The following is a 21,625-nucleotide window of genomic DNA, read 5'->3' as shown; positions in this document are numbered from 1 at the left end:
AAAACATTGTTTGCCTCATAAACAGAGGATGTTAATGTTGATCTGGTGTGGAACTATGGAGAGCAGGACACTGTGCATTTTGGCCAATCTGCACACTGGGGAGTCACAGGTGTCCACTGCTCTTGCATCAAAACAGGAGCAGAATACGCGGGAAATACTCAAGTCGGGCAGCGTCTGGGGGAAATTCACAGTGAAGTTGCGGATCGATAACCCATCGGAATGACAGGAATGAAAATGGGTAGTTTTCAATCGCAGTGATGGAGGATTGGTGGAAAGATGAAATCTGTGTAAATGGAAGAAGCCACAAGCGTCAGTCTCAGTGATGTACATCGTGTCTGTGGGAGAGGTGGTGAAGTCTTGGCAACTGTTACTCATCAGTCTTGCTGTGGGGGTGTGGGGCTCTGTCTAATGAGGCCTCTGTCTGTCAGAGTCGACCATGAATGTCCTGCCCCTGCAAGCCGGGACACTCCGGTATGGAAAGGAAGTTTCTGCCGATGTAGCAAGCTGCCTCTCTCCATGCATCTGATGTACACAAAGGAACGGCAGAGACTGACACAGCTTTGCACCAGAGGTGTCGCAGGAGATGCCAGTCTGCGTTGAACACCATTTAACACTGACTCAGGGACTCCAGCTCCAGGCTTTTCCCATTGGGTTTACTCCCAAACTCTTCCCCATGAGGGGTTACAGTTACAAGGCAGTGGAGATTTGAGATCAGAGTTTTCTTGTTCCTGGGTGAGCTGCCAATCACGGCCGATGAGCCCCATCTGCCCAAAGCGACTGGTTGTAAGGCACCAGTAACCCACCTCTGCCCCTTCTCCTGTCAGAAGAAACGCTTCCACCGGGATTAGTGGCTAAACCGCACGTGAAGTCCAAGAGCTGGACGGAGGCTACTCGCCACTGGGAGCATTTAATAGGTCGTGGCAGCTCATCCGCACTGTCACCCCCCTCCCCCCCCGGTTATAACAATCTTAAGCAACCAAGGGGCGCTGTATTATTGACAATGAATCGGTAAATTGGTTTATTATTGTGACATGCACCACTGTAAAATGGAAAACTTTGCTGCATGCGATCCAAATAGATCATTACATCACATCGGTGCAATGAGGTTGTACAAGGAAAAATGGAACAGAATAGTTCAGGGAAACAGTGTTTCAGTTGCCGAGAAAATGCAGTGCAGGCAGACGATAAGGTAGAAGGCCAAAGGATCATTGAGAGGTCAGCGTTGAGTTTTTTTGGGACTGTGTTCCTAAACTGTAGAATTCAACACCTTAAACTACAGTACTGTGCAGAAGTCTGAGGTGTATATTAGGACTGACACATTTTGTCTTTTATTTTCTAGTTTGCACTTTATCCCATTGTGATGCGGTTTGAACGGCATCGTCTGGATGAAAGGTGCTTTATAAATAAGTCATTATTATTATTATCATCATCATCATCATCATCATCATCATCATCATCATCATCTTAGCCTAAACTGGTAAAACTTGAGGTACAGGCATAGCCAAGCACACTCATGTCTCAATTGACAGGAGATTTCAGACTATTCTCGTGGTGTATCGTGTTATGGGTTTTCGAAGATTTACACAAGTATCGCCGTGTGGGCCTAATTTATTAATACTATTCTGAAAAGCCTTTAGGATGATACCAGTTATTGATATTACGATTGGGATAAATAATACCCTGTTCGTGTTCCATAGTCTTTCATTTTGCCCTTTCAATTCAACATATTTCTGGTATTGTTTTTTACTAATTCATTTCTGTAAGTTGTGTGTGTTTCGAATGGCTATATATATTTAAAAAGTTGCTTTTGCTTGTTTATCCTGTAAAATTACATCCGAACGCATATCATGGATTATCCTATCTGAAATAATGATCGGACGCAGTATGATATGAAGGACTCTAACTCTAAAAGTGGAACTCTAAAAGTAATTTACGTTTAGTAAATTATGGTGTTTTTCATCAGTTCAAGTTTAAGCAATGTTTTTGTGAATGTTGTCCGCCATTTTATTGTGCTTGTGCAAGTCATGAGATTCAGTTGAACTACTGCAGGATCTTGTAAAGTTGGATTGGTTGTAGTTTCTCTTATAATTTTCAGCATATATCGTCTTGGACCTATTAGTCATTTATTCTGTATTATTGATAACTGCATGTGTCAACAACCTTGTCCTGTATTGCTACAATGATCCCTTCTGTTTCTGGGAAGAAGTGTCCAACTCTGAGCCAGGGGCTCGACGCTTCCTTGTCGACATCTATGTCAATAGAGCTAATTGTTGATTTCAGAAACGGCGAGATGAGTGAACACGACACACCAGTCCTCACAGAGGGATCTGATGTGGAAAGAGTGAGCAATTTCAAATTCCTGGCTGTCAATATCTCCGAGTATCTAACCTGGTCCCAATATATCGATGCAGCTACAGAGAAGGCACAACAGTGGCTATATTCCATCAGGAGTTTCCAGCATCACTTGAATATTTCTACAGATGTAACTTGCAGAGCATTGGGACTGGCTGCATCACCGTCTGGTTCACGAGGAACGGAGTAAGGCGCACACTCAACAAATCAGGAGCAACTTCTCCTCTACCATGCAGTTTCCGAATGGACATTGAACCCATCGATACTGTCTCACAAATCTCTTTTTAAATTTCTATTTCTGCACTACTTATTTAGTTTAATATTTCATATAATCTCCCAGACATGCACAGCTATATATGTTCAACTTCCAGGCCCTGAAGCCACTTCGCTGCTCAGCCAGATCCACCGTCTGACAGGCCACATGTCTCGCATGGATAACTCCAGGTTACCGAAAGCAGTACTCTACGGAGAACTCTCTCAGAGCGAGAGAGATCGTGGTGCCCCGCGCAGGAGGTAGAAGGACCAAATTAAGCAGAGGCTCTCTCAGGTAAATATGGAGGTCAACGAGTGGCAGCCGCCGATCCACGGAAAAGCCAGGAATTTTGAGGAACCCAGAAGAGCGACTGCTGAAAAGAAGAGGGGATGCAAGAAGGATCCAACTACCCAAGCGCCTGCATCCCAGCTGTCCCTCTGTCCCAACTGCTCCCGAGGCCACAGATCCAGAATTGGCCCCTACTGTCACCAACAATCGTGTCGTCATCCGGTACCACCACCCCCCCCCCCCCCAACAGACAGACAGACAGACACACACACACACACACAAAATTTGGGAAGAGAACAGGATTTAGGGTATGTTTCATGATCATTAATGCTTGGTGGAACCCCGGAATGTCCATGCCCTCAAACCCTTTTGTTCCCCAGATCTGGAATACCTGGTGGTGCTGTGTAAACCTTTCCGGCTGCCAAGAGAGTTCCCGGCTGTTATTATCACAGCTGTGTAATAACAACATCCCCCAGTTGTGTGTTATTGTCACAGAGGGGAGATGATTTCCTTCAGAAATCGGTCAGGACTTCCCAAACCACAAAATTTGTATCAACAGTTCTGTGTGAACAGCACTTGCCGTGAGACCGACTGCTTACATTGCCGGTGATCAGCAGGAGCTCAAGAAATTCAGCTCCGATCTGTGCAAAGTCATCCAGGTAGCGAAACGACAATACAGAGATCGTATTCAGGCACAGCTCTCCACCAACAACACACACAGCTTATGGCAAGCTCTGCACCCCAATGCAGACTTCAGAGCTAAGTGCAGTGGTGCTGCCAACATCGCTGCCTGTCTCCCAGAGGATCTAAGTCTCTTTACGCTCGGTTCGATATCGCCAACACTGAGACCCCGAGGAGAGCCGACAAAGCTACCTGCACATTGGTCATCTCTGAGGCTGAAGTTCGCAGGTGTTTCCAACGAGTGGACAGTCGCAAGCCTGCGGGACCGGACGGCGTCCCAGGGCGGGTACTCAGGATGCGCGCGACACAACTGGCAGGTGTATGTACGGATATTTTTAATCTCACCCTCTCCTAGTGTAGAGTTCCCTCCTGCTTCAAATCATCCACCATTGTTCCTGTACCTAAAACAACTAAGGCAACATGCCTGAACGTCTGGCGTCCTGTCGCACTCACCTCAATAATAAGCAAATGCTTTGAGAGACTGGTGAAGGACTGCATCTGCAGCTTATTACCACCCACACTGGACCCCCTACAATTCACCTACCGACACAACCGATCAACAGATGACACAATAGCCACTGCTCTGCACACCTCCTTAAACATCTGGAGAAGAGGGATGCTTATGTGAGAATGATGTTATTAGACTACAGTTCAGCATTCAATACCATCATTCCCTCCGGGCTCGACAAGAAGCTCAGAGACCTCGGCCTTCACCCTGCCTTGTGCAGCTGGGTCCTGGATTTCCTGTCAGATCACCAGCAAGAGGTAAGAGTGGGCTCCCTCACCTCTGCCCCTCTGACCCTCAACACAGGAGCCCCTCAGGGCTGTGTCCTAAGCACCCTCCTTTACTCTCTGTATGCGCATGACTGTGTCGCTACCCACAGCTCCAATCTGCTAATTAAATTTGCTGAGGATACTATATTTATTGGCCAAATCTCAAATAATAACGAGGCAGCCTACACAGAAGAAGTCACTACCCAGACACAGTGGTGACAAGAAAACAACTTCTCCCTCAATGTCGCAAAAACAAAGGAGCTGGATTAATATCCTTCCTGTAATTAGGTGACCAAAAACTGCATACAATACTCCAAATTCGGTCTCACCAATGTCTTTTACAACGTCACCATTACATTCCAACTCTTATACTCAGTACTTTGATTTATAAAGGCCAATGTACCAAAAGCTCTCTTTACGACCCTATCTACTTGTGAAGCCACTATTAGGGAATTATGTATCTAACTTGGTTTGACCTTCCGAAGTGCAATACCTCACACTTGCCCGCATTAAACTCTATCTGCCATTTTTCAGCCCATTCCGCCAACTGGTCCAAATCCCTCTGCAAGCTTTGAAAACCTTCCTCACTGTCCACTACACCTCCAATCTTTGTTTCATCAGCAAATTTGCTGATCCAATTTGCCACATTCTCATCCAGATCATTGAGATAGATGACAAATAACAATGGACCCAGCACTGATCCCCGTGGCACATCACTAGTCACAGGCCTCCACTCAGAGTAACAATCCTCCACTACCACTCTCTGGCTTCTTCCATTGAGCCAATGTCTAATCCAATTTACTACCTCTCCATGTATACCTAGCGACTGAATCTTCCTAACTCACCTCCCATGCGAGACCTTGCCAAAGGCCTTACTGAAGTCCATGTATACAACATTCACTGCCTTCCCTTCATCCACTTTCCTGGTAACTTCCTCGATAAATTCTAATATATTGGTTAAACATGATCTACCACGCACAAAGCCATACTGACTTTTTTTAATAAGTCCCTGTCTATCCAAATACCTGGAGATCCTATCTCTTAGTATTCCTTCCGATAATTTACCTACTACCGATGTCAAACATATCGGCCTATAATTTCACGGCTTACTTTTTGAGCCTTTTTTAAACAACGGAACTACATGAGCTATCCTCCAATCCTCTGGCACCCGATCCGTGGATATCGACATAATATTTATGCCAGGGCCTCTGCAATTTTAACATTAGTCTCCTTCAAGGTCCGAGGGAATACACAGTCAGGTCCTTGGGATTTATCTACTCTGATTTGCCTCAAGACAGCAAACACCTCCTCCTCTTTAATCTATCTAAGTTCCATGATCTCCCTACTTGTTTGCCTTGTTTCCATAGACTCCATTCTAGTTTCCTTAGTAAATACAGATACAAAATACCCATTTAATATCTCTCCCATTTCTTCCAGTTCCATACATAACCGACCACTCTGATCTTCAAGAGCATCAATTTTATCCCTTATTATCCTTTTGCTCTTAACATACCTGTAGAAGTTCTTAAAATTATCCTTCACCCTGACTGCCAAAGCAACCTTATGTCCTCTTTTAGCCCTCCTGATTTCTTTCTTAAGTATTTTCTTACTCTTTTTATACTCCTCAAGCATCTTATTTCCTCCTTGTTGCCTATACATGTTATACATCTCTCTCTTCTTCTTTATCAGAGTTCCAATATCCCTCGATAGCCAAGGCTCCTTATTCTTATTCATTTTGCCTTTAACCCTGACAGGAACATACAAACTCTGCACTCTCAAAATTTCTCCTTTGAAGGTCTCCCACTTACCAATCACATTCTTGCCAGAGAACAACCTGTCCCAATCTACGATTTTTTAGATCCCTTCTCATTTCTTCAAATTTGGCCCTTTTCAGGTTTAGAATGTCAACCCGAGGACCAGATCTATCTTTATCCATGATCAAGTTGAAACTAATGATGTTATGATCACTGGAACGAAAGTGTTCCCCTACACAGGCTTCCGTCAACTGCCCTAACTCATTTCCTAACAGGAGATCTAATATTGCATCCTCCCTAGTTGGTACATCTATACATTGATTTAGAAAACTTTCCTGAATACATTTTACAAACTCTAATCCATCTAGACGTTTAACAGTATGGGAGTCCCAATCAATGTGTGGAAAATTAAAATCCTCTACAATCACAGATTTCTGTCTCCTGCAGTTGTCTGCTATCTCTTTGCAGATTTGCCCCTCCAATTCTCGCTGACTATTGGGTAGTCCATAATACAACCCTATTAATGTGGTCATATCTTCCTGTTTCTCAGCTCCACCCATATGGCCTCAGTAGACAAGCCATCTAATCTGTCCTGCCGAAGCACAGCTGTAATATTTTCCCTGACTAGCAAAGCCACCACCCACCCTTCATCCCTCTGTCTCTATCACGTCTGAAACATTGGAACCCTGGAACACTGAGCTGCCAGTCCTGCCCCTCCTGTAGCCAAGGTTCAGTAATGGCTATGATGTCATAATTTCACGTGTCAATCCAGGCCCTCAGCTCGTCTGCCTTTCCCACAATACTCCACGCTTTGAAATATACACACCTCAGAAGATTATTACCACCACACACAACCTTGCTATTTGTGACTTTGCATGAACTACCAACATCATTTATTTTTACCCCCGTTCCACTACCCACTCTGGCACTCTGGTTCTCATCTAGTTTAAACCATCCCCAATAACACTAGCAAACCTCCCTGCAAGTATATTGGTGCCCTTGTAGTTCAGGTGTAACCCGTCTCTCTTGTGCAGGTCCCACATGCCCCTGAAGAGGTCCCGATGATCTAGAAATCTGAAACCCTGCCCCCTGCACCAGTTTCTCAGCCACGTGTTCATCTGCCAGAGCATCGCACTCTTACCCTCACTGGCACGTGGCACAGGCAGCAATCCGGAGATTACTACCCTCTATGTCCTGTTTTTCAAGCTCACTGTACTCACTCTTCAGGACATCCTGACTCTTTCTACCTGTGTCATTGGTACCGATGTGTACCACGACATCTGGCTGATCACCCTCCCACCTCAGAATGCTGTGCAGGCGATCAGAGACATCCCTGACCATGGCACCCGGGAGGCAACAAACCATCCGGGAGTCTCTGTCACAACCACAGTATCTCCTGTCTGTACCCCTGACTATGGAGTCCCCTATCACTACCGCTCTCCTCTTCCTCCTCCCTCCATTCTGCACTGCAGAACCAGACTCAGTGCCAGAGATCCGGCTGCCGCAGCTTGTCCCAGGTAAGCCATCCCACCCCCCCCCCCCCCCCCAACAGTATCCAAATTGGTATACCTATTTTGGAGGGGAATGGCCACAGAAGTACCCTGCATTAACTGCCCTTTCCCCTTCGCTCGCCTGACGGTAACCCAATTACCTGTGCCCTGTTCCTTAGGTGTAACTACCTCCCGGAAGCTACTATCTATAAACTGCTCAGTCTCCCGAATGATCCGGAGGTCATCCAGCTCTTGCTCCAGTTCCCTAATGCGGTCTGTTAGGAGCTGCAGCTGGATGTACTTTTTGCAGGTATCATTGTCAGGGACACTGGATGTCTCCCTGACTTCCCACATCCCGCAAGAGGAGCATTCCGACATCCTGCCTGGCATATTCTCTAGTCTGAACAAAAGAAAAGAAAATCAGAAAAACAGATGGTTGTGAACGTTTGGGATGGGCTCCTAAATACTAACGATTTTCTATAGGGGCACAATTTTGTGCATCCTGACAGGCTGCATCACTGCCTGGTATGGGAACTGTACTTCTCTCAATCGCAGGACTCTGCAGAGAGTGGTGCGGACAGCCCAGTGCATCTGTAGATGTGAACCTCCTACTATTCAGGTCATTTCAGAGATAGGGGGTAAAAAGTGCCCGAAGGATCATTCTGGACCCAAGTCTCACCAACCACAAACTGTTCCAGCTGCTACCATCCGGGAAATGGTACCGCAGCATAAAAGCCAGGACCAACAGGCTCCGTGACAGCTTCTTCCAGCAGGCCAACAGACTGATTAATTCACGCTGATACAATTCTATTTCCACAATTGTATACATAAATACAGACTCACTTTACTGTAATCGTGCTGCTGGCGCAGAAAAACAATTTTCACGACATGTGTCCATGATATTAACCCTGATCCTGAAAATTTTTATCTGGCTGTTGTCTCATTTTTTTAGATCGGTTATTCATCATCCTCATACTGTCCTCGTTCATATCAATCCAAGTGCGCTCCAGTGCACACGGTGTTTTCCAGAAATTGCTATTTTATTTCTTATTGTTTTGCATATTTTCCAGATCTGTTTCAGACCAGGATATTTTACCAAAATTATACGTCAATATGGGCACAGTGAGTGTTTACTACCTTTGTTATATTTTTACTGTTCAGCTCTGTTTGGCAGATTTTCCTGATCCTTGATGTAAATTCAAAGTTTGTTCAGCCAAGCAGTAAATTCAGATTTTCTTCAGCCTTGAAGTAAATTTTGTTGGAAGGTTTTCCTTTATCACACTATTATCTATTTTCTTTGCTTATTGATATCCTAAATATACGTTTCAAATTCTGTTACATTGCATCCTGATGCTCTGTTTGATATTCTACCGGCTCTATTGCTCCTTTCTTTATGTTTAATCATGTTCTGTACTTTTCTAGTCTAAAGTTCATGCTTATATATTTGGAAATTAGTTCCATTATTTGAATTGTTTGTTTCAGCTTTACTGATGCAAGAGCAAATAATTTCAAATCATCAATGTATAGCTGTGTCAAGGTTTAATTCGTATTTTTTTCTGATGAGATACCTGATTTTTATCTGTTTCAGTAAATTATGAGTGGGCTTAAAGCTAGACAAAACCACAGTGGGCTTAGTGAGTCGCTCTGGAAAATCCCTCCATTTATTTTGATAATGGTCGTTGTTCCTCTGTGGTTGTTAATAGGACGATTATTTTACGCGAATGTTTCATCAGTTGTAGAAATTTCACAAGTATTGTATGAATTTTATATATATTTGGAACTTCTCTAAAACACACGAGGAACAGAATCAGATGTGTTTTTTGATTGACAATATAACACTGGAAGTTTTCTGCTTTCCACAGGGTTTGAAATAGAATAATCTGTTATCTGTTGTTCAAACCCGAACGGTATTCTGTCTGCTCTCCTGTGAGTATATCGTGGTTATCTAAGTTGTTATTAGTTACGAGATGTACGATGCTGTAATTTTAGATATAAAATTGTCTTATTATTATTAAGAGCCAATAATAACATAGTAGGTGACCATTTAGTAATCTTATAAATGCAGAATAAAGCTGTCGTTGAGACTGGTGGTACATACCTTCAGCCTTTTATATGTTCTGACCTATGGGAGTATGACAGAGAGGATGCATGAGGTGGTTTGGGGTTCAGTAGCAAGGCTTTGGTTCGGGTTTGTGTCTTGCCAGCTTGTTTGAGTTCCTCCAGGAGGTGACAAAGGTGATGGGTGCAGTTACACATGGATATTGTCTACTTGTATATTGGTAGAGTGTTTGACAAAGTCCCACATGGGAGGCTCATACAGAATATTAACATGCTTGAGAACTGTGGGGAATTGTCCTGGCTGCCGGGGACACAAACTGGGAGAAATTTCTTGGCTGGTGGGTGGTGAATCTGTGAAATTATTCTCATAGACGGCTGAGGAAGACACTTCATTGGATATATTTAAAATGCAGGTCGATATGTTCCTGATTAGGAAGAGTGTCGACGTTTACTGGGATAATGGGGTAGAGAGGAATTGAAGAGCAAATTCACTGAGCTGAATGGCTTAATTCTGCTACTAGGTCTTACGGTTTTAGGGCGCATCTGGAGTATTGTGTTCACTTCTGATTGTCCAGCTCTTGGAAGGATTGGAGAGGGTGCAGAACAGGTTCATCAGGATGTTGCCTGGATTCGGTGACATGTGCTACAAGTAGAGGTTTGATAAACCTGGTTTGTTTATTCTGGAGTTAGAATAGAGATCTGACTGAGGTGTACAAGTTTGAGAGATAAGAGTCTGGGTCGACAGCCTGTATTTTGTTTATTTTTTACATATGACTGGTGTCTAATACCAGAGGGCATTTGGTTAAGGTGAGATGGGGTAAATTTACAGCAATTGTGGGTAGTTTTTTAACAGGGTTGTGGGTGCCTGGAATTTACTGTCAGGGTCAACATGGCTTTGTGAAGGGAAGGTCGTGCCTCACGAGGCTAATTGAGTTTTTTGAAGAGGTAACAAAAAGCAATTGATGAAGGTACGGTAGTAGATGTGCTCTACATGGATTTTAGCAAGGCATTTGACAAGGTCCCTCACGAGAGACTCATCCAGAAAATCATGAGGCAAGGGATAAGTGGAACATTGGCTGTTTGGATAAATAATTGGCTTACAAGAAGAAAGCAGAGGGTAGTAGTGGAAGGAAAGTATTCTGCCTGGAGGTCGGTGACTAGTGGAGTGCCGCAGGGATCTGTCCTGGGACCCCTGCTATTTGTGATTTTCATAAATGACCTGGATGGAGAGGTGGAAGAATGGGTGAGTATATTTGTGGATGACATGAAGATTGGAGGAGTTGTGGATGGAGCTGTAGGTTGTCGAAGGTTACAAGAGGATATAGACAGGGAGCAGATTTGGGCAGAAAAGTGGCAGATGGGGTTCAATCCGGATAAGTGTGAGGTGACGCATTTTGGAAGGACAAACCAGAATGCTGAGTACAAGTTTAATCGTTGGTTACTGAAGAGTGTGAATGAACAGAGGGACCTTTGGGTTCAAATCCATACATCCCTTTAGGTCGCTGCACGGGTTGATAGGATAGTTAAGAACTCCTATGGGATGCTAGGCTTCATTAATAGGGGGATTAAGTTCAAGAGTAGAGAGGCCAAGTTGCAAATCTACAAATCTCTGGAGAGACCGCACTTAGAGTATTGTGTTTAATTCTTCTCACCTCATTATAGGAAGGATGTGGAAGCTATGGAGAGGGTGCAGAGGAGATTTACCAGGATGTTGCCTGATTTGGAGAACAAGTCATGTGAAGCAAGGTTAGCAGAGCTGGGACTTTTCTCTTTGGAGCATAGAAGGATGAGAGGGCACTTGATAGAGGTCTAAAAAATTATGAGAGGCATAGATAGGGTGGATTGCTAGAACCTGTTTCCCAGGGCACCAATAGCAAACACTAGAGGACATATGTACAAAGTTAAGGGAGGGGAGTTTAGGGGAGACATCAGGGGAAAGTTTTTTACAGAGTGTTGTGGGTGCCTGGAACAACTTGCCAGGGATGGTGGTGGAGGCTAAAACATTAAGGGTATTTAAGAACCTCTTGGACAGACACATGGATGAAAGAAAAATAGAGGGTCACGGGGTAGTGTGGGTTTAGTACTCTTTTTAAAGGAATACATGGGTCGGCACAACATCCAGGGCGGAAGAGCCTGTACTGTGCTGTAGTATTCTAGTGTCTAGAGTCTAGTGACTAGGGTCATGTCGGAGGCAACTATGTTATAGATGCTCCTAGTTATACATGAATGTGCAGGAAATGCAAGGAAATGGTCAATAATATAAGAAAGGATACCAAAGTATATATTTTTTCTTTCCCAGATATATAAAGAGTGAAAAAAGGGAGAGGGTCAATATCGGACCACTAGAAACTGCTGTTGTAGTTGCAGTAACGGGTGAAAAGGAAATGCCAGACAAACTCTGTGCAAGTCACTGGCAGAATTCCAAAAGGTAAAGAACATCAGCAAACAGAATTGCGTGTAGTGCTATTACAAAGGAAAAGGGGCTTGGAAGATGAAAGGTCTGAAGATAGAAAAGTCACCTGGACTGCGTCATACAGTGTATCAGGAGCCTGCCTAGGGTGTGTTGGGATTCCCGGAGCGTTAGGACCTGGAGTGAAGGCTTCAGCAGAACCAACAGCTGGATTAATAGAAAAATATATTGTAGAATATTCAGGCTGCAAAGAGAGATTCGTTGAATTGTTACTTGAATCCAGAGATCAGCGAATGATTAATGGCGAATTTTGATTCCCAGGCTTTGCCAAGTCACAGACTAACACTTGAGATGTGGTTTGAACTGTGCATTTGATCACTCACCGATCAGCTGAGTGGGTAATTCAGATAAACCTTGGCCGATGTTCATGTATTCCTGTGGATCAGGACCTGTTTAAATATTAAAAGAAATCCATGGAAACAGAGCTAAAATAATTAAAATAACTAAAATGTTTATCTCAATGTGCCTTTGTGTTCAGAGCGTGGTTTTAACATACCGAGTTCCTGTATTTCCCTCAGTATTCTGTCCAACTTCGGTAACTCAGTCCTCCACATCAGAAAGGATTCCCACATCGCCCTCCGGGCCCGGGAGCCTTTGCCATTCACCAAACTGAGGAAGAGTCTGGAACTCTCTGTCCGGTTTCCCTTCTCTGTCAGTTCAGTGACTTTCTACAAAAGGAAACAATGGACTTATTGTGGAGCAGACAGACAGACATGGAGAATGTGCAGGAAAGTATCTGTTCATGGCCCCGGTAGCTTCAGAACAGATGCAGTCACTGGGCTGTTTCCTCATCCTCTCTGGGTTCAGTCATTAACAGAGAAACATTAACTGAAGGAAATTCTAAATCAATAGTGTGTAAGAATAAGGATTTACTGACACCCTGCAGTAGATGCAATGTGATTAATTTCCTCGATCTGTCAATGTGCAGCATTGCATCAACAAGATGTGACAACAAGAACGGAAGAGAGGGGAGAGAGAGCAAAAACAAATGGATGGCGGGCATCACTGAATCGTGGCTGACAAAAGTTTATAGTTGGGTGCTTAAATCCAAGGATAAATATTGAATCGAAAGGATACTCAGGGAGGTGAAAGTGTTGGGTCGAAACTGCTGTCATTAAAAATGAAAAGTCCCGAGAAAGAGGTGATGTCGGATTAGACGATGTGGATGTTAAGAAACTGCGTAGGTAAAATGACCCTGATGGAAATTATATACAGGCATGTTAACAGTAGCCAGGATGTGGGCTACAAATTACAACGGGGGAGAGGAGAGGCATGAAAAAAGGTCAATGCTAAAATTGTCACGGGGAGTTTCAATATCCAGGTAGCTTTGGAAAATCAGGTCGGTGCTGAATCCCAAGTGAGGGAATTTATAGAATGCCAATGAGATGGCTTTTGAGAGAAGCCTATGGTTGAGGCCACTATAGGAAAGGCGGATCTGGATTCTGTGTTGGGTATTGAACCAGATTTGATTAGGGAGCTTCAGCTAAATAAACTCTTAAGAGGCAGTGATCATAAAATAGCAGAACTCAGTCAGCAGGTTGAAAGGGAGAAAGTAAAGTTAGAGGTATCAGTGCTACAGTAGAATAAAGGAATTTCCTCGGCGTGAGAGAGGAGAGCGCCCTCTTCCTTGTGGTGGCGTGTTGGGGAGGCAGCATTAAGAAGAGGGACGCCTCACGTCTTAATAAGCTGGTAAGGAAGGCGGGCTCTGTCGTGGGCACAGAACTGGAGAGTATAACATCGGTAGCAGAGCGAAGGGCGCTGAGTAGGCTACGGTCAATCATGGAAAACCCTGAACATCCTCTGCATAGCACCATCCAGAGACAGAGAAGCAGCTTCAGCGGCAGGTTGCTATCGATGCAATGCTCCTCAGACAGGATGAAGAGATCATTACTCCCCAATGCCATTCGGCTTTACAATTCAAACGCCAGGGGTAGGATATGTTAAAGTGCCGGAGTCAGGACTGAGCTTAAGTTACCATTCAATGTATTTCTTAGTAAACTATTTAAGAACTTTTTAGAAGCTATTTATTAATGCTTTTTGAGAGGGTGATTTTAGATGCATATTTATATTGAGTTAAGTATTGTATGTAATTAGTTTTGCTACAATAAGTGTATGGGACATTGGAAAAATGATGAATTTCCCCATGGGGATGTATAAAGAATCTATCTATCTATCTATCTATCTAACAAATTCGAAAATGACACTAACAGGGACAATGGCAGAGCAGGAATGGCTGAAGTTTCTCGGAGGACAAACAATCACAATGATGAAGAATTATTCTAAAGGGAGGATGATCAACCATGGCTGACGAGGTAGTGAAAGCAGCACAAAAGCAAAGGAGAGGGCACAGAATATTACAAAATATAGTAGAAAGCTGAAGGACTGGGATGTTTCTACAAACCAACAGAAGGCAATTAAAAAGCCGTAAATAGAGAAAATATGAAATAGGAAGGCAGGCTAGAGAATGATGTAAAATAGCTTACCAAAACGTCCGTCTGATATATGAAGATTGAAAGAGAGGAGAGTGGATATTGGACCACCGGAAAATGACAGTGGAGAGGTACTGTCAGGGGACAAGGAAATGCCGGAAGATATTGGTCGGTATTTTGCGTCAGTCCTCACTGTAAAAACACTAGAACGTGCCAGATATTTGAGAATGTCCGGTGGCAGAAGTGAGTGTATTTGCAATTATTGCGGAGAAGGCGCTTGGGAAGCTGAAAGTTCTGAAGATTGATGAGTCCAGATCAACTCACCCGATTGCTTCTGAAAGAGGAGGCTGAAGAGATTGTGGAGACATTAGTAATGATCACTCAAGAATCACTAGATTTTGGAATGCTTCCGGAGGACTGATCATTTTAAGCTATAGGAGAGTTAGTCTGATCAGCGTTTGGGAAGATGTCAGCAGTCGAGAAGATGTCAGCAGTCGATAATTGAGGATAAGGTTTCGGGGTATTCGGACGCACATGATAAGAAAAAGGCCAACATCCATGGAAGGGAATCCTGCCTGACAGTGGTAACAGAGAGAACAGCATGCTGGGTCGACAACGGAGAGTCAGTGCAAGTTGTTTACTTGGACTTCCCGAGGACCTTTGACCAGGTGTCCCACATAGACCGATGAAAAAATGGACACATCAGTGGCAATTGGAATGTAGTATAGTGAGGTACGTGGCCATATACTTTAGCAGAAATAATGAAGACGTAGACTATTTTTGAATCTGGGAGAAAATTCAGAAATTGGAGTTGTAAAGAGTCTCTGGAGACCTGGTGCAGGATTCCGTGCAGGTTGAGTCGGTGTTCGGAAAGGCAAATACAATGCCAGCATTCATTTCGAGAGGATCAGAATATAAGAACAAGCACTGGCCAGACCGCACTCGCATATTTTGATCCCCTGATCAGAGAAAATATGTGATGGTGTTGTGAAAAATCCAGAGAGGAATCTAAACGAACAGAACCTGTGATATTAAACCAGATTTTGATGGTAATGGTTCCTGGATGCACCTGTACTGGCCGGAGTGTGGAAGGATGAGGGGGAATCTAATTGTAACCTGTGGAATATCGAAAGACATTGAGAGGATGTGGAGATGTTGTTTTTACGTGGGGGAGTCTAGAACCAGACGGAACAGCCTCAGATTAGAGGGACATCCATTTAGAACAGAAATGAGGAGATTATTTAACAGAGGAGTAGTGAATCTGCAGAATCCATTGGAACTGACAGCTGTGGAGACCAGGTCATTGGGTATATTTAAAACAGAGGTTGGTACCTTCTTGACTAGTCAGGTCAGCAAAGTTCACTGGAAGAAGGCAGGAGAATGGGGTTGAGAGGGATAGTAAATCACCCATGATTTAATGGCAGAGCAGAATCGATGAGCCTAATGGCCAATTGTGTTCTGATGCCTTATGGTCTTATGATGTGTAAAGACAAAAGAAGATTAAGGAATGTCAGTGCGGCTATCTTATAATGGAGATGGTTACTGCCTGGCACTGATACCGTAAAATGGTAATGACTTCCTGAATGCAGGCATGGGTTTCCTGATTAACTGAGGAATTATGAATTAATCATTGAATAGTCTTCAAGCAACATACACCTATGATGGAATTAAGATAACTGAATATGGATGGGCTTAGGACATCGCTCGGAGAAATAAGAGAGGCTGTGTTTAAGGGTAAGCACAACATTGTGGGCCGAAGGGCCTGTACTGTGCTGTACTGTTCTATGTTCTATGTTCTGTGTCCTGGATTTGAATGATTGATCTCCTAGAACAGATATCAGTAGGGAATTGGTAAGGTTTTCCATAACACGATTAATGGACAACAATTATGGAACAAATCCGCATAATTCCCTGATGGCCCACTGCACTGTAAAATAATCCCTCAGTTTCACTGCTACCAGGTCTGAGGAGTTACAGTTGTGAAAGAGATTTAACCAGTAAAGCAGACGTCTCCCGATGAGGAATTTATAGATCAGCATCATATTTACAGATTACCTCTTGCCTTTGGATAATGCCTGTGTGATTCATTACAGACAGCGCCAATGAATCCCAACGAGAACAGAGTTACTCACGGGTGTAACACACTTGATTTTCTAATACCACTCATGGCTGAATAGGTCAGATCTAGGACAAGACAATCACTGTTTGTGAGCTCCAAGGAGAGTGACCTGAAATGGTGTGTCCCTGTCTCTCATTAGTCAGATATTCAGCAAGTTAGCAGATTTTTTTTTGTTTGCCCCTTCCCTTTCAGGAAATCCTATTGATCTTCTTCCCTTTCAGGACAACCTGTTGATTTCTTGGGATCATGAGATATCAGCCAGTCAGCAGATTTATGTTTTGTGCTTTCCTCTGCCCTTTTAGATCAAACTATTGATGTTTGTGGTCATAAGATATCAGCTTTGTGCGTGATCTTTCACATCTAATCAATCTCAGAGTTTTTCGAGGAAGTTACCAGGAAAGTTGATGAAGGCAAGGTTGTGGATATAGTCTACATGGACTTCAGCACGGTATTTGCCAAGGTCCCGTATAGGAGGTTGGTCAAGAAGATTCAGTTGCTTAGCATTCAAGATAAAGTAGTAAACTGGATTAGACACTAACTGTTTGGAAAGAATCCGGAGTGTCACTATAGACTGTTCCATTTCTGATTGGCACCTGTATCTCGTGCAGTGTCACGGGGATCGGTGCTGTTCCCGTTGTTGTTTGTCATCAATATCAATAATCTGGATGAAATTACGCTTAACAGCATCAGCAAATTTGCTGATAACTCCAACATTGGGAAGGTTCAGTGGACAAAGAGAAAGATTACACGAGCTTGCAGTGAGGTCTGGACCAACCGGAGAATGGACTTTTAAGGGGCCAATGCAATTTAATGCAGACAGGTGCAAGATGTTGCACTTTGGATGGACCAATCAGGGTAGATTTTACACAGCGACCGGTAGAACAAAGTGATCTGGGAATACAGGTACATAAGCCATTGAAAGTGGCAGCAAATGTTGATAGGCTCTGAAAGAAAGTTTCTTCGCGCATTAACCTTGGTAATTGAAAATATCGTGTACGATGTGATGTTGTATAAGACATTGGAGAGGCCTATGGAGAGACAGATGGAAATAAGTTTGAAACAGTACAGAAAAAAACATTACAAGGATGTTACCTGGACTGGAAGACCTAAATTATAAGAAAAGAGTGAACTGATTAGGACTTTATTCATTGGAACATGAAAGACTGAGCGGAGATTTGATAGAAGTGTACACAGTTACATTGGGATATAGATAGGATAAATGCAAGCAGGCATTTTGTACTGAGGTAAAGAGGTACTGCAACAAGAGGTTATCACTAAAGGGTGAAAGGTGAAAAGTTCAAAGGGTACAAAGGTGAAACCGGTTTACTCAGAGGGTGGTGAGAGTGCGAAACTAGCAAGTAGTGCAAGTGGTTAAGAGAATTCTGAACAGATGCTTGCGTAATGAGCGTATAGAGCGTCATGGACCGGTGCAGGTCAATGGGAATAAGTAGATTCAGTAGTCTGGCATGGAATAGATGGGCCAAAGGGCCTGTTTCTGTACTGTACTTTGCTGTGACTATGACAAGTCAGAAGCACATTGTTTGGGAACTCACGGAGCCAAGACAAGCTGTGGTTAGCTGGTTTCCCTCCCTCAGGTACCGCAGTGAAGCCGGTTGGCCCAACTGACAGTTTAATACTCATCCTGGATTAATGAGATGAGGTGAAGCTACCCGACGGTTCAGCCAAGATTTGAAATTAGTTTCAGACAGAATGCCTTTTGGAAGTCCAGATATGCAGCCACTGCTCTTACTTCACACTGATAAATACAGCAGGTGATACAAGAAAAGGTGATGCTAAACCTGCAGTTCCCAGTGCTCCCCACCTTAAAAACTGAAACCAGATCTGCGAGAGACGAGTCAGAGATCAAAGTCTCCATTCCCAAGTCGATCTCCTAAAACGTGCAGGAGATTAATGTTGATCACTATTCCCGCTGATACCAGCAGATCAGTGACAATACACGAACTGCACTCACCTCATTTTCTTCTCTACTGAAATGTCCCTCCTTTGTCAACATCCAACCCAGTCTCTCAACCTTTTCTTCAATTGCTTGTTTGAGTCTGTCCCTGTAGAACTTTGTCAGTTGGTACAGTCGATATTCCTCCCCCTGTGCCAGGAGGTCGGAGATTGTAAACTCTGGCTCTGTGAATATAAAAAGGAAAATGTTGGCTTGAACTCAGATATCCCTCGTCTCCACCGCTCTCACCCAACTCAACAAAAAAAAACCGTGTCTTGAACCTGCCTACAGATACAAAACTGGATTAATTCTCCATCTCCAACACCATCACACTGAGCACGGAGTCCCCCTATGGCTGTGTGCACAGACCACTGCTGTTCACTCTGCTGACCCACGACTGTGCTGCAACACACAGCAAGAACGACGAGTCAGCTTACAGAGAGGAGGTGCAGCAGCTAACGGACTGGTGCAGAGCCAGCAGCCTGTCTCTGAATGTGAACAAAACAAATTTCTTGGTGTTCATCTAGCGGAGAATCTCACCTGGTCCCTCAACACCAGCTCCATAGCAAAGAAAGCCCAGCAGCATCTCTACTTTCTGCGAAGGCTGAGGAAAGTTCATCTCCCACCCCCCATCCTCATCACATTCTAATGTGGTTGTATTGAGAGCATCCTGAGCAGCTGCACCACTGCCTGGTTCGGAAATTGCACCATCTCAGATTGCAAGACCCTGCAGCGTATAGTGAGGTCAGCTGAGAAGACCATCGGGGTCTCTCTTCCCGCCATTACGGACATTTACACCACACGCTGCATCCGTATAGCCAGCAGCATTATAAAGGATCCATGCACCCCTCATACAATCTCTTCTCCCTCCTGCCATCTGGGAAAATGCACCGAAGCATTCGGGATCTCACGACCAGACTGTGTAAAAGTTTCTTCCCCCAAGCTATCAGACTCCTCAATACCCAGAGCCTGGCCTGACACCTTACTGCCCTATTGTCACGTATATTATTTATTGTAATGTCTGCACTGTTTTGTGCACTTTATGCAGTCCTAGTTAGGTGTGTAGTTTAGTGTAGTTGTTGTGTGTTTTTTTTTCTCTCTGTGTTGTGACCAGATTTGGAGTGGAACTGTGCTGGTTAATGTGACCCGTACACCCTGTCAGGTGACCATCCTGATAAGCCGGTGACCGGACACATTTACTCCCAGTAAAATAGCACGATAAGCACAGTAATACTAATCACAGCAGTTGAACGCACGGATGACCACGGGATCATAATGCACCGGTGTCCGGTGATACCGGGAAATATCACTGTGATTATCTTCCACAAGCTAAAATCTCCCTCGGTCACTAACTGTCCAGTAGTCTGTGTCACACAAAGACCAGCAACGGGATTACACATGGTCCAGTCTGCTGGATCACACATTCTCCAGTTGCTTTGTCACACGAGGCGCTGGAGACTGGACAAGGGGACTGGAGTTGCTTTCTCCAGTCCCCTTGGTCACAGACTGATCATTCCCTTGAGACACACGTCGTCCGGTCCCCTGGATCGCAGGCTGACCATTCCCTTGAGATCTATGCTGACCTCTCCCCTGGTTCCCATCTTCTCCCCCACCTGCTGATCATCATGTAACAACTATGCATGTCATTGGCAAAGTCTTGGTTATAGAGCTTTGTGTGTAGTTGCAGTTGCTAATCTATAGGATGGAGGTGATGAAGCTGGAAAGTGTGTAGAGAAGAATGAACACTACGGTACTGGACTAGGGTGTTGTTTTTTGTGTTATATGGTTGGCTGGGACAGCTTGCCCTGGAGCACAGGAGCTTGAAGGGAAACCTTACACAGACACTCACACATACAGTAATCAGAGGTGCAGATAGGGTAGATGGTCAGAGTCTTTTTTCCCGGGTGTGGGAGTCTGAGACTCGAGGGCAGAGATTTAAAAGGGACCAAACGGGCATTTTTCACGTGGTGGCTGATGGGTATAAATTACATACATCCAGAGGAGGCCGCAAACACAAATAAACTTACAAAATTGAGAGAATGTGGGCAGGAAAAAGGGGAGAAGAAGTTTACTCAGGAAATTTGGGAAAACTGCAGGAAAATGGGACATTTAGATCAGCATGAATTATATGGGCCGAAGGACCCGTTTCCAGGCTGGAGCATCGTTTTTATTCCAGCTGGAATCTCAGATTTGAGCACAATCACAATGTCTACAGGTGACAGAGACATTTGGTCATTGGTTATGCCGGGTTTCCCAGCCAAGATCCTAGGAATTTAAATTAATGTGGAAGATCATATCAAGAGGGAAATATTCAGAAACTCAGGTTCACCATTTCTCCACAGCCCAGACATTCACTGGGGTGTTAAAACTCCGAAGCAGATCACAAATGTATCTACAATGAGCTGCCTCCTGATCCTCAGCCATTCCCAGCACCGGCAATGATCTCCGCCCCGCTACAGAAAATAGATTTCGGTGACACCCCTCCTCCTTTGCGTAGCAGGCAAGAAAAACCAGGGGGGAGTTGGTAGCTTTCCTTCCAAAACCTGAAATGCTGTGTAATCATAGAATCTCGGAAATCCCGGAAATGCTCCTATCATCTGCTTCTGAATTTTATAAGTGAAAGTTGAAGATGTCTTACACCTCAGGGTCTGTCTGGAGGTGAAACGGACCCTGACCCTGAACATTCACATAAACGACAAGATCGCTTTCACATTCCTGTCTGTGTTTCACTCATGACCACCTGATTCAGGAGCCCCTGCTCCTTTCACTCAGCTGAAGCTTTGTATGATGAGCGGAGTGATTCGACCATTACTGGTGTCAGGTCCCTGCGCTGGAACTGTTGGGTTAATCAATTACTCAAGGCCGCTTTACCAGTGGGATAAATGACACTGCTGGATGAAACTTTTCTATGCCCTGTTAACACCTGTGTCAGTTTTATTGTGTACAAACTCGACAAAAGTTTAATTCAAAGATCCCTGTGATCATACCTTTGTCCATTGTGAT

General features: G+C 44.1%; 1 long non-coding RNA gene across 1 annotated transcript in view; it reads left to right on the top strand.

The window, feature by feature from the left end:
- The window catches only part of LOC140721639 (uncharacterized), a 212,207-nt gene that overhangs the window by 88,709 nt on the left and 101,873 nt on the right, over positions 1 to 21,625 (top strand). The window lies entirely within an intron of this gene.

This window comes from Hemitrygon akajei, unplaced genomic scaffold (assembly GCF_048418815.1).
Source record: "Hemitrygon akajei unplaced genomic scaffold, sHemAka1.3 Scf000058, whole genome shotgun sequence".
Classification (NCBI taxonomy): domain Eukaryota; kingdom Metazoa; phylum Chordata; class Chondrichthyes; order Myliobatiformes; family Dasyatidae; genus Hemitrygon; species Hemitrygon akajei.
This window is presented reverse-complemented; position numbering and strand designations above follow the sequence as displayed.